Source organism: Dipodomys ordii, unplaced genomic scaffold (assembly GCF_000151885.1).
Source record: "Dipodomys ordii isolate 6190 unplaced genomic scaffold, Dord_2.0 Scaffold195, whole genome shotgun sequence".
NCBI classification, from domain to species: Eukaryota; Metazoa; Chordata; class Mammalia; order Rodentia; family Heteromyidae; genus Dipodomys; species Dipodomys ordii.
In genome coordinates this window covers 535,177-550,011 of record NW_012267411.1, presented here as the reverse complement: position 1 = coordinate 550,011, position 14,835 = coordinate 535,177, and the positions used below count along the sequence as shown (strand labels likewise).

Here is a 14,835-nt window from a genome sequence, read left to right as displayed (position 1 = left end):
TAAACAAAGGAGGAGGCTGCAATGCTTGGTAAGAAATGTACGCATTATCCTGCCCATGCAATTGTAACCCCTCTGTACAGTATGTTCACAAATAAAATAATTTAAAAAAAAAAGAAATGCCACAATGAATCGTATGTTGAGCCTTTAAATAAGACCAAACAATTTTCTTAAAACAATCTATAGACAGTGGATTTTCTGCTTATTTGTTTTTCTTTTGTTAATCTTTTTTTATTATTTATGACTTTTTAGTATTTTTAATTAGTTGTACAAAGGAGTTACCATTTAAAACAAAGAAGTTTATGAATATCATGCATCTTCATCAATGTCACCCTTTCAACATCCTCACCCATCCCTCTCCTACCTACTTTACTCCTTGCCTCACTCACTCTTCTTAATTTTGTAGGATATATATTGAATCCTGACTGCATTCTGCTCCTCTTTTCTTCTTCATTCGTCTACCCCTTCCCAATACTAGCTACTTGGCAACAAAACTTTTTTTTATATTAAAAAAATCATCAAGTATCTGAAAATTAACACAACTTTACATAACCTATGGGTAGGCAAAAGAAATACTAGGAAGTTAGAAAACATAATAAACTATTAAAGACATATCTAAATTTAGACAAATTTGTGGAACATACACATCCTAGAAAAGATTAAAATAGATGAAAGAAATGTTCCCAAAAGTAAAGAAAAGGAAATACAAAGAGTGGCAATCAATTAAATGGAAAAGAGACAAACTGACAGTATTAGTAAAAGCAAAAATGCCAGTGCAGATCCTACAGACATTACAATAGAATGAGGAAATACATAAATGATGCTAATGAATCTAACAATGTAAATAACACAAACTATTTAAAAAGCACATATCACTGAAACCAAGCGGGGGAAGGAAGAAAAATCTAAATCTATGTTCTGTAAAACTCAGAATTAATAATTAAAAACTAACCAACATAAGCTTAGCTCAAATATGTTCTCTAGTGAATTCTGTCAAACATTTAAGAAGGAACTAATACTATTTTTATAAGCTTTCTCAGAATTACAAAGAAAGGAGGAGCATTTTCAAATTACTTTTCATAAGCCCCAAAACTGTCCTAATTCCAAAACCAGACAAAGCATTATGATAAAAGAAAATAATTAACAAACACTGTCAAGAACACAAGGCAAAAGACTTTTATCAAAACAAGTTCAAATGTGCCAGGCACTGGTGGCTCGTGCCTATAATCTCGCTACTCAGGAAGCTGCACTCTTCAGATTATGGTTCAAAGCCACCCCAAGCTGGAAAGTTTGTGAGACATTTATCTCCAAATAACCACTAAAAAGGCCTAATTAGAGGTTATTGGCTCAAATGGTAGAGTGTTAGACTTGGACAAAACAGCTCAAGGACAGCTGAGCTCAGCCCTGAGTTCAAGTTCCAGGACCAACACCAGAAAAATAAATACACTTCAAATTAAATCATATAATATCTAAAAGGGTAAATATTATGGTCAAGTGAGGGTACTTTAAAAATGCCAGAATAGTGTAATATTCAAAAATGAATTTACATCATTTGTCAAGTTGATAGATGAAGACACTTAAACTTTCAGGAAATGGGAAAATTTGCTTAGAAGTTTATTAGACATTCCTAATAAGGCCAAATGCTGTTTATAATATTATAAAAAATGTTAAGTTCAGCACTGTCTACCATGACATACATGTATAAGATTTCTACAATGAAAACTACAAAATGTTACTGAAAGTAAAGTCAACCTAAATAGAGAGATACACATTTATACATCGTAAGTGTCAACATAAGGATGTGAATATTCTCCAGCAGGTCTACAGATCCCATACAATGCCAAGCAAAATCCCAGAAGGTATTATTCTGGATTCTACACAGGATATAGAAATCTAGGGAAGTAGAGGTATGGCTCAAGTAGTGAAGTACCAGTCTTAAGCAAAAAATGCCAAGTAAGAGCATAAAGCCCTGAATTCAAGCCTCGATGGTGGCAACAAAAAAAAACAAAAAAAAGAAAAACCCTCTGGATATAGAAATTTAGACAGACTATAGCCCATATACTGACAATAAAAGGAAAACAACCCCCAAATATACAATTTTCTGGACCTCATCAGACAAACGAGAAACTGCCTTAGTTGATTAATGAGTCCGATTCTAAGGAAGACTTGTTGCCTTGAAGGACACAAATAAAGTAAATATTTTATATAATTTACCTAAAATTGCCAAGTAACTACTAAAGGCTAAATATGTGCCAGAAAGAAAATAAGAACCTTTGAACATCAAGTACATAAAAGGATTTCACATTCACTCATAAGTTTGCTTTCACAGACCTTACTGGATGTTCAGAAAAAGGGTACAGTAAAAAGCCCAAGAAAGTATCACTCCTGTTGCATGCTTAGGGGAAGAGAAGAGTGGCTACTAAGAGAAAAGCATGAAGTCCAGCTTGGACCCTTTCCACTATCTTTTTTTTTTCTTTCTCTTTTTCTTTTATATTTTATTAGTGTCAATTAGTTATACAAAGAAATTTCATTCAACATATTCATATATGCATGAAATGTACATTGAACAGATTCACCCCTTACATCCCTTATCATCCCCCCTTGCCCAAATCAATCTTAATAAACATCATTATTCCATTTTACATAAAGTATTTGACCGTATTTACCCTTTCAGTCACCTCCATTAGGCCAGATCAGACATGGTTCACATTCTTGTCCTTTGTTTAGTGAATTCTAAATGCTCAAAGAACTTTCCATTGGTATTTCCCACACATATATACATTATTTTAATCAGAATGACCCTCTTGCTTACTCACACTTTCCCCATCCCCATCCCCCAAATATTCAACAGCTTTCATTGAGCTTCTTTTTGCTAACTTCATTCACACATGTAATGTATTACTTTTCTTTTTTTTTTAATTTTATTTTATTTTATTTGTGAACATACTGTACAGAGGGGTTACAATTGCATGGGCAGGATAATGCGTACATTTCTTACCAAGCATTGCAGCCTCCTCCTTTGTTTACCCTTCACATCCCTTCCCAGCCTCCCCCCTCCCCCCCATCCCAATCCTTCTCCTCCCCCCTCCCCCCTTCCCCCCCCCCCTGCGCACCGACGTTGTAAAGCTCGTTTTGGACATGACAACTTGTACTTCTCATTGTTGCATCAGATCCACCTGTATCCTTAAACAACTGGTTTTTCCCCATCTCCTCCTCAAGTTATACTGACATCAAATATAGTGAAAGCAGGGGTTATACTGTGGGGGAGGGACATACAAAGCAACAAAGAGATAATCTTATAAATGCGTTAGAAACACATGTATGAAAGAAAAAACATTAAAATACATATCTAAGGGTTCATTTTCCTGACATCACATTATCTGACCTTTTCCGCTTGACTCGTACATATACTAGATATTGCAAATAAGGGAAACCGTGGGACCTATGTGTCTTTGGGCCTGGCTCACTTCACTTAATATAATTTTTTCCAAGTTTTTCCATTTCCTAACAAATGGGGCAATGTCATTCTTTCTGATGGAGGCATAGAATTCCATTGTGTATATATACCACATTTTCTTGATCCATTCATCTACTGAGGGGCATCTGGGTCCTTTCCACTATCTTTAATACGAGGAAGGAGAATGAGAACCCTCTAGGAAATAAGTCATCCAGATAAAATTCAACAAAGAAACTTCAGGACTAATTTACACCATACATCAAATGGACTTAACAACAGGTATCTCTAGAATATTCCACCCAAGAACTACAAAAGATACATTCTTCTCAGCAGTCCATGAAACTTTCTACAATATGATCATATTTCTACAAAGATTGTATTTTAGGAAATAAAGCAAGCCTTAACAAATAGAAGAAAATAGACAACTACCTATATTTTACCAGACCACAATGGAATAAATCTAGAAATAAAAGAATCAAAAAATATTCAAACATGCAGACTGAACAATAAATACACTGCTGAATAATCAGTGAGTCATTGAAAAGGTCAAAAAAAGTTGTAGAATCAAACAGAAGTAAAAACAGAATTTACCAGAACCTTTGAGATACAGCAAAGGCAGTGATAAGATAATTTTAGAGATATGGGCACTTACATTAAAGGAATTGGAGAGACCTCAACTAAATAGAATAATGCTGTGTCTCAAGCTCTTAGAAAAGTAAGCCAAATTAGTAGCTGGAAAGAAATAATAAAGATCAGGGCATCAATGAAATGAAGACTAAAAATTAATATAAGCAATAAAGCAAAGAGCTGGTTCTTTGAAAATGTAAATAACACTGACAAATCCGTAGGCACACTAAACAAATGGAGAAAATCCAAATTAATATAATTAGAGATATTAAAAAGGACATATACTGAGAAAATTCAGAGGAATTATTACAGGATAGTTTGAAAAGTTATAGTCTAATAAACTGGAAATTCTATAAGAAATAGATAAATTTCTAAACTTATTTGACCTACGAGTATATTTTTTAAAAACTACTTAAGGAGGGCTGGGAAGGCGGCTCAGTGGTAGAGCGCTTACCTTGCATGCCTGAGGCCCTGGATTTGATTCCTTAGCACCACATAAGCAAAAAGAAAAAAGCCAGAAGTGGCGCTATGGCTCAAGTGGTAGAGCGCTAGCCTTGAGCTGAAGAGCTGAGGGACAGTGCCCAGGCCCAGAGTTCAGGCCCCACGACTGGACCCAAAAACAAAAACAAAAAAACTACTTAAGGAAATCTATAACAAGTAATGAGACTGAAGCAATAATAGTCCCCCAACAAAGAACAGCTAAGGACCAGATGGATTCAGTGCCAAATTCAACCTTATCTTTAAAGATAATATCAATGCTTCTCAACTAGTCTATGAAATAGAAAGGAAAAAAATACTATCAAACTCATTTTGTGAAGCCATTATTATCCTAATACTCAAATTGGACATGATACAACAAAAAAGAAAATCACAGACCAATTTCCTTAATGAACATAAATCCAAAAATTCATAATAAAAACACTTACAAATGCAATTAAACAACAAATTAAAAAGACCGAGTTGCTTTCCTTCCAAGGAGTCAATAGATGGTTCAACATACACAAAGAAATATATTATAGCACATAAAAAGGATAAAGGACAAAAGAAAGAATCACATGTCATCTCGATACAGAAAAATCCTTTGACAACTGAAGAAGTGAGGGACGGTGCCCAGGCCCAGAGTCCAAGCCCTACAACTGACAAAAAAAAAAAAAAAAAATCCAACAAAAAAAAAATCCTTTGACAAAAACAACTATTCATGATAAAAGATATTCAGAGGCTGGGAAGGTGGCTCAGTGGTAAGGTGCTTGCCTTGCATGCATGAGGCCCTGGGTTTGATTTTTAGTACCATATAAGCAGAAAAAAGCCAGAAGTGGTGCTGTGGCTCAGTGGTAGGGGGCTAGTCTTAAGCTGAAGAGCTAAGGGACAGCACCTAGGCCAGAGTTTAGCCCCCATGACCGACCAAAAAAAAGACATCCAGAAACTAGAAAGAATAAAGTCTATATATGACAAATCTATATTAATAATATAAACATGATACAGGCCATATGTAACAAATTTATAGCTAATACTGTATGAAAGAAGAAAAATGAAAACATTCCTCCTAAAATAAGAAATCAGACAAAGATGTCTACTTTCTCCATTCTTACTCAAAATAGTACTAGAATTCCTAGCCACAGAAATAAGGCAAGAATAAATAAAAGGGATACAACAGGAAATGTAGAATCAAATTATTCCTATTTGCAGAGGATATGATCCTATACTAAAAAGAGTCTAAGCACCAAAACACTCTTATATCTGACAAACACTTCAGGAAAAGCAGCAGGATATTAAATTAACATATGAAAAATAAGTAACATTTTTTATATACCAACAATGCTGGCCAGGAAAACACAGGAATAAAGAACACTGCACATTGTTGCTGGGAATGTAAATTATTGCAGGGACTAAGGAAATCAGTATTGGGATACCTTAAGAATCTAAAAATAGAATTTCTCTATGGTCCTACTATATACCATTATTGGGTATATAACCAAAGGAATGCAAATTGGAATAAAATAAAGGTACCTGCACACCCATGTTCATAGTTGCACTATTTATAATAGCCAAGATACAGAAGCAGTTCAGGTGCCCAACAACTAATGTATGAATAAAGAAAAGGTCTCTCTCTCACTCTGTCTCTGTCTCTCTCTCTCTCTCACACACACACATACACACACACATACACACACACAGAGGAATATTCAGCCATAAAAAAGAAAAAATTGTTGTTTGCAGAAAAACAGATGAAAATGGAGATCATGTGAAGTGAGACAAGCCAAATTTACAAAGACAAATATCACATATTATACTCATATGTAGAATCTACACCTAAAAAGTATGGTATTATTGTAAAAAGGGGATTGTGGGAAGTAGACCAGCAGATGGTGAAGGAAAGTAGAGGGACTAATACAAGGATGAATATTACAGGTATACATTAGATATGTGTATGAAAACAGCATAACGAAATCTATCAAAATTATTTAAAATGGGAAGGGAAGAGAACATAGATTAGGAAGTAATAGAGGTGGGGTGATCTGATCTAAGTACATTTTATTCATGTTATAAATATCACAATGCAACCCCTCTATTAATCTGTGCTAATAAAATTAAAAATAAGTATCCAGGCAAAAATTATAGTGATAATAGGGAAAGGGGGACATGTTTACCATTGAGGCCAGAGTAACAACCCCTGTCAATCTTTGGATGTTGCTGGAAACCTATTAAAGATAGGAGAAGAAAACAGAAGAATAAATTTTTTAATCCTGCAAGTCTGAATCTAGGAAAGAAATTCAATTTGTAATTGGAATCTGGGAGGGAGTTTAGAAAGCCCCCATCTCCAAAATCCAAAACATGGTGGTTGAGCAGTCTATTTGTGAAAATATTACCATATCAGGTACAATGATTAATCCAGGCAAAAGAAAATTTTGCAAAGTGCAGGCTTTTTTGGGTCAAACTGTCTGTCTGGCAGCTACGATTTGTTTTTATAGTTTCAAGCCCCATAGATAGGGCTTTTAAATCTGCCAGCTTTCCAAAGGGAAGAACTGAAGGACTGAAGGTTAGACACACACACACACACACACACACACACACACACACACACACACACTTAATCCAGAGACTTCTGTTTGGAGAATGGAGTGGTCCCATCTACTCAGTGTTTTGTAACTAGCACTGACACAAACAGGTACATCAGCTTTCAACTTCACTGTATTATCAATGAATTTAGCCTAGGTATTTACAGGAACTTCCATGGAAGACCCAAGTGAGCCAGTGGCTTTGCTTCAGGTGATGAAATAAGGGACTTTTTTTCTAAAAGAAGTAGGTTCCCCCCCTTTATGCAAAGCCAAAAAGACACTGACCCATGGCAGCCACATGTTACACAAACTATTATCCCACTGGGCCCTTCCCTTGTTAAGGAGGAAGCCCAAGTTAACCTATCCCTAGATAGGAACAACAGTCCAGATAGTCCCAAGATATCTAATAGTCTCGTATTTAATCTTTTTTTAAAATCTAAACTTCAATGCAATTTTGAATAACCAAATAAATATAAAATGTATGCTTGGTAAGGGTGAAGCTCAATACTAGACATTTGCCTATCATAGCAAAAAGCCCTGAGTTTGATCCCTAGCCCTGAAACAAAACAAAACTACAGGGAACTTTAGCAGTCAGACCAGGAATTAGAGGACAGTGTGAGCTACACAGAGAAGCCTAGTTTTAAAACAAAACAAACAATTATAATAATTTTTAAAAGGCAGTGCACTTGGTAGCTGGGTCAGGCAGGTGGCACTGCTGTACTGAGAAATGGCCTGAGACTGAGCAGCCATCAAACCTTTTTTTCCTAGTATAATACATGGTGTACTGGATCACCTTTCTCCATGTGAATGAGACTGTCCTTTAACTTCATACATATTCATGGTGTAAGAACATCGAAACATTAATATGTTATAATACATAAGTATAATTATACATTTAGTATAGGAAGCCAGAACAGTATACTCTAAAGACCCAGAAATTCTACCCACACATCAGCTTTTTTGAATGTGAGTGTCCTCCACCTTCGGAATACAACAAAAAGGAATTTGACAAACAAAAGCAACTACTGCCTAAGCTGCTAAGAGTCCACATTATTTCCTCACCAGGGACACAGGGAGTGGGAGTCCAGCTTGCAGGGGAGAGCTGTAGTAGTGGGAAGGCTGCTTTGCACTGGCTCCTAACTCCAGTCCAGGGTAATGATGTCCTGATCTCTAGTTTACCCCTACACACGCTGCCAATGTTTTCAGCTTCCCTTCAGCCACTTCCTATGCTTTTTCCTGTAAGACCACATGGGGACTTGGTTATCTCTATCCAGTAAAGCTAGAAAAAGAGTCTGCATTCTTTCCTTTCCCTAAGTTTCTCTACCTCACTTGGCTTTCAGATGAAACATGAAGTAGAGCAAAGTTAGAGTCACAAAGTATGGAAAAAACTGTTTTGCATCAACAAGCAAAGCTTTGTGTTTACATTCAACTTCAAGTGGCTGCCCACCTGGACTTAATTAATGACTTTATAATTTATTTAGTCTACCCAAAGATCTGTAACTCATTTCTGACACCTTTTAACTCTTGTGAACCCTTGATTCAAGAGCTACAACTATACTGCTTTTGCCTAGGTCTTGCTGCCTCTTTAATACATAATCATTATTCTATCTTTCCCTAGCTGAGAGTGAACAACCACCAAAAGACCATTCTAGCAGCTTCATTAATTCTACCTTTCACTTCTTAATGAAAAAATTTCATTAACAGATATGGAAGTTAATGCCTATATATTAATTGTCCACCAATTTAAACAAGAGCATTTGCTGCTATATTTTAAATCCTCTAAACCAGTCAGCAGAGCCCTGTACTTTCCCTTGCAGGAGGCCCTGTCTGTCAATATATCCTGAGCACCAAGAATGTCAAAAATTGTTAACCGTCTGGGGTTTTATCTATCCTACTTATAAGCCTCGATGCCAGCCTGCTACTGTTTCATGAATGCAAACAGAATATATAAGATATGGGTCAGAGAAAAAGGGCTATATTATTCATTATTCATCAAATTCACGTGGCAAAGTCCCCTGGCCGAGGGACCTAAGTTGTTCTATACCGTGTGGGCTTTTGTCACAGCTAAAGAACACTGAGCTTGGGGAAATTATCATTTTTTATAAAAAGCTGAAGCTAGGCTGCACATTGGTTTTTTTTGTGGGAAGGACTTACTACATCATCCCTAAAAGTTGCAACCCACAAAAACACAACTCTAGTAAACAGACCAGATAAAGAGCAGTCAGGTCTCTACATTCTGGGCATACTCAACAAGAACATTCAGGGATACTTAGAGCCCACAGTAGGCTGCTTTATCCAGTATACTCCTTATTCAATAGAAAAAAATTGTCACATGTGTTTCAGAAAGAAGTATCTCTACTGCAGGTAACATTAATTGCCTATATAGCAAATGCCATCAAATTTATTTCAAAAGCGTTCCAGACAGATGAATTTACTACAGTTACAGGATACACAGTCAACACACAAAGAACAACTAATTGGATTTTTGGGGGGGGTCCAGTCGTGGGGCCTGAACTCTGGGTCTGGGCGCTATCCCTCAGCTCTTCAGCTCAAGGCTAGCGCTCTACCACTTGAGCCACAGTGCAACTTCCAGCTTTTTTCTTTTTGCTTATGTGGTGCTGAACCCAGGGCCTCAGGCATGCAAAGCAAGCGCTCTACCACTGAGCCACCTTCCCAGCCCCAACTAATTGGATTTTTTTAATTAGATGTTACTTCCATAGCAGTAAAGAGAAAATTAGGAACAAATCTACAAAAAATATGCAAAATGTATAGACGAAGATCTACAAAACACTGATAAAACTAAAATAACTTAAAATTAATAGATACATTATATACATATGTTGAAAGTCACTTTAGTCATTTTGGTCCATATATGCTTTGCATAAAAAACAAAATAGCTGGGCACCAGTGGCTCACTCCTAGCTACTCAGGAGACTGAGATCTAAGGATTGCCATTCAAAGCCAGCCCAGGCAGGAAAGTCTGTGAGACTCTTATCTCCAATTAACCACCAAAAAAACGGAAATGGTGTGGTGGCTCAAGTGGTAGAGCACTCACCTTGAGCTGAAGAGCTCAGGGGCAGCGTCCAGGCCCAGAATTCAAGCCCCATGACCAACTCGCCCCCACCTCCCCCCAAAAAAGAAAACCAAAATAACATCAGGTCTTTTTTGTAGGTATTTGAGACTACAAGGCAACAGTAATTGAAAATATATTCCTGAATATAGCTAGCATTAAGTCACAGTATTTAGAAACTAGTTTAGTAAATGCTTAAAATGCAAATGAATCATCCAATTATCCATTTATTCAAATGAATAATCCAAGTATTACAATGGATTTAACTGTAAATCTATAGTAGAAGCATGGCCTACAGCAGAATTCTAATTTCTGGTTCTACACATAAAGAACAGTAGCTTTCTAGGCCAATTGCTGGTGGCTCATGCTTGTAATCCTCACTACTTAGGAGTACAAGATAGTCATGTCTCAAGACCAGCTTAGGCAAATCATAAGACCACTCCTTAAGCAACAGCACTGTCACATAAATCTGTCACTTCAGCTACATGAAAGCTGAAAGCAACAGGATCTCAGTTCCAGGCCAGCCAGGGGGGAAATGTTCCATGAAACCCCATTACAAGCGCCCAGCTACAAGAAGCATAAAATAGGTTGCTTGTAGTCCAGGCACAAGCCAAAGCAAAAAGTGAGACCTTTATCTCAAAAATAACCAGTGTGCCAGGTGATGATGGCTTACACTTACAATCCAAACTACTAAAAAGACTGAGAATGAGAACTGCAGATATTGTAGCCCAGGCATACAAATCCATGAGACTCTTATCTCCAATTAACCTGCCAAAATCAGGAAGTTAAGACATAGTTCAAGTATTAGAGTATGGGCTGTGAGGTGAAAAAGCTGAGAAAGAACAAGAAACCTGGAGTTCAAGCCTCATTACCAGCATAAAAATAATAACCAGGGTGCATAAAAAGCTGAAGCTATAGCTTAGCAGTACCGTGCCTGCCTAGCAAGCTCAAGACCCTGAGTTCAAACCCCAGGATTGAAAGGAGAAAAAAAAAGTATCTAACCCATTTCAGACCACCACATCATAGTTAGATCATAGTCAGCCCTTCAGCCAGGTCACCCATCAGAATATAAGCCTCAGAAAGACAGGATTTGGCACAGGTTTCTGAAAATATGCAATCCAGTTGATCAAACTGACCTAGTTTTAAGGCAGAAATGAATTGGATTCTGCACAATAAGCTAGACTGGAAGAATTATGCAAAGAAAAGAGAGCAACAGAAAAGAGAAATCAATATAACAGCACAAACATAGCTACTCTTATAACCGATTAAAATATGAGGGAAAATTTCAACAAAATGCTTACTATTTAAGGGATATAAACAGGAACATAAGACACTCTAAACAGTTAGCTAAAAATGGGGAGAGAATTTGGAGAAAGCCACAAGACAAACATGTCAACAAATGTGTAAGAGATAGAGATTAACCTGTAGTTATTAGTAGTCATAAGGCCCAAAGTCTAGCTTTCAAATAAGAAAATGGAAATGTGATATTTGCAAATGATAAAAATATAAAGTATGAAAAAAATGAAAAATTTTAATACACGATTTAGGTGAGGTAAGCATGGATAAGAATGGTTTGTGGAATTTTCTGTTGAAAGTTTGCAATTTTAATGCATGTACTTTATTTAATACAATTAGGTTTTTATTGTTCTATGACAGATAATGAATCATCAATGTTGTTGACTTTCCACTACTCTAGCTATTCCCTATTTGATGGAGATTTAAGCAGATGGCACACTTCTATTTTCCTGGTAAAACATTTGTTGTGAAAGAAATTCAAAATTAAGAAGCCAAATGAAATTTCTGAATTGGTTTTAACCCTAAATAATCCTTTCTTCCCAGAGTTCAAATATACCAAAGAGTTCATAATTAAATATGCCACATATTCATTTAAAATTCACCCTTTATGAAGCAATATGGCTTAAGAAATCATTTTAATCAATTAGAAACTGCTTTTGCATATATAGTTTTCAAAGAGTTTCAATTATAGTTAACTCCAACATTTCACAAAGTTGAGGGTTTTTTAGTTACAAACTCATAGAATCATAAAGAAAAATGAAGCATCAGAACTACTTGCAAGCTTACGCATGCATCTAATGTAAATATAAATCATTCTCATAGGTATTGTTACACAAATTTAGAAGACAAATGTCTAAAATAAAAGAATTCATATCAGAAAATAAGATATAAAATACAAAAATAACTAAAGAGAAAAACATAACTTTTAAGAAATGAACTAAGCTATGTTTTAGGATCAAACACATCTGTTGCTTAGTTAATGGAAAAACTAACTTGTTTTCCTAGGATTTTAAGTTAGTAAAAAATTAACCTATAAAATTATTTCATAACAAAATTTGGTTTTAAATCACATATTGTAGCATTTGAAAAATTAGTATCTTATATGAACATAAAATACATTAAATGCCAAAATGTAGAAACTGTGGGTTACTATGGAAACAAGGATCTATAACCTAAATGTACAATTTTTTCCATGAAAATAATATAATATGATTTTTGATCCAGTGATTCATATATTGGCATATTTGTTAAAAACAGAGGGCATTAGAAACATCTCATAAAAATTTGAGTAACATTTAAGCATCAAATTTGTGGTTTTTTAAAAAAAGTGAAATTACACTATGCTTTATAGTCAATTAAAAAAAAACCCTGTTATTTGTGATAGCTTTGGTAACATGAGCCATAAGTCACCTGTACAGGATATAAGCAGCAATGTCCAGCCTTCAGCTTTCTTCACTCAAATTTCTAGAACTCACATTTTGATGTGTCAAAATTATCAAACTATAATTTGGAAATGCTGCTTCAAAGAGGTAATTAAAACAGTGAAATATACTTCAACAAAAAGAATAAAAGCTATACCATCACTTAAAGAAAACTTGAATTACCAAAAGTTATATAGGCAAATCGGGAGTAAACTTATATTATCCCTTTCTCAGCTCAAGTACTATCACAATTTCTCTTAGAAAAAGGTACAACTCCCAGAAGGGTAGTCAGCAGTATTCTAACACTGTCTGCTGATAACCTACCTATGCTTTTTCAGGTCAACAGATTTCTACAGTGCCTTATGTGTTTGTTTGTTTGTATATAGATACATTTTGACCAAAAAAAACCCTGAATAAATACTTGAACTCTCTAGGAGGAAAGCACTATATATTCTTATAATAATAATAATTTTCTTATCCCCATCACATGCCAACATGTTTTCTCTGGTTTCAGTTTGAAATTAAAAATAACATTTTGTATGTATTAGCTATTGTTAATGTAGCTGGCATTCTATCAAGATCTTTTCCCCTAATTTTCAAAATTCTTGAATAATAAATGGCACATTTTCCTTCTTAGTATTATCAAAGCCTTGACACCCAAAACTAATTCAGAAATTTCTAGAAATTCACAACAAAAATTTTCATGTTACCCTAAATTTTTATAGAAATGCACTCAAAACTCAAGTACTTGTCAGAAATTTCTCTATAAAGAAAAACATTTTGAAAAATATAGATCAGATTCCTAAATTTAAATTATTAACTTTAGGAATATGATCTATATAGATGACTAATGTTCTAATAATTCAATCATCAGTAATGTCTTCAATTTTATAAGTACAGAATCCAGCCACTTGACATACTTAAGTCTAAAAAAATATTTATCCTTGCTACTGAAAACAAACAAATTTAGAGGTAACCAAAAATGAATATAACTTAATTTTTAATACATATGTTCAGTTTTTATACCATTGGGTTTTTTGGCAGTCTATCTGAAAATAATTTAGCTTTTTAATTTATGAAGACATAAACTACAAGTTACAAGTAACTTTTCCTTCACTACATTAGCATCTAGCAACATCTATTTGACAAAGGCAATCTACCAAGAAATGTGACCAAGCCACAAACAGAAATACCCAATTGAAATAAAATACTAATGACAAATGGCCAGTATATATTTGCTAAATGAGAAGCTTCCTATTGGTAAAAATTAAGATTACTGTTTCCAAAAGGTAAAACAAAATATTAACTTTTAGTATGCTACTGTTAGTATGCTACTGGGCAAGGAAATGTTTTAAAAATATTTTATGGTAAAATTACCTTGGATCAAGCTGATTAATATTCTGAATGAATGAATGAAATAAAAGAATATCTCAATGAATTTAATACCTAGAGATATTCACAAGCATTTGGAATACATGATGATGACTTGAATACAAACAAACTAGTTGAAATTCAGTGTGGTTCACTGTAAAAATGCAGTGGGTTTCTATTTGTAGAACAAAGAAACTACACCAAAATTATATATAAATAGTAAAATATTCTCAAGTGCAATTAATTAGCCTTTAGTATATACATATATACTTTTGACTATATAAACCTTTCCTACCACCTTCCCCCTACACACAATAAGAAAACATCTCCATGCATTTTTTAACATTTGGCATGAGTGACCAAGAATCCAGAACAAAATACACATGTTTTAAAAAAAACTAATTTACTCATATTCTATTTAAGCATAACATACAAGCACTTATAAATTTAGTCTTTTAAGAAAGCACTCTTATATAAAACAGTAGGGTGGGAGGGAATCTCTGCTATACATATGAAGCACAGTTTAAGCCCAATACAACT

The 14,835-nt window shown here is 34.9% G+C and overlaps 1 protein-coding gene across 1 annotated transcript in view; it reads right to left on the bottom strand.

Annotated features, from left to right (window-relative positions):
* The window catches only part of Cog5 (component of oligomeric golgi complex 5), a 206,515-nt gene that overhangs the window by 143,217 nt on the left and 48,463 nt on the right, over positions 1-14,835 (bottom strand). The window lies entirely within an intron of this gene.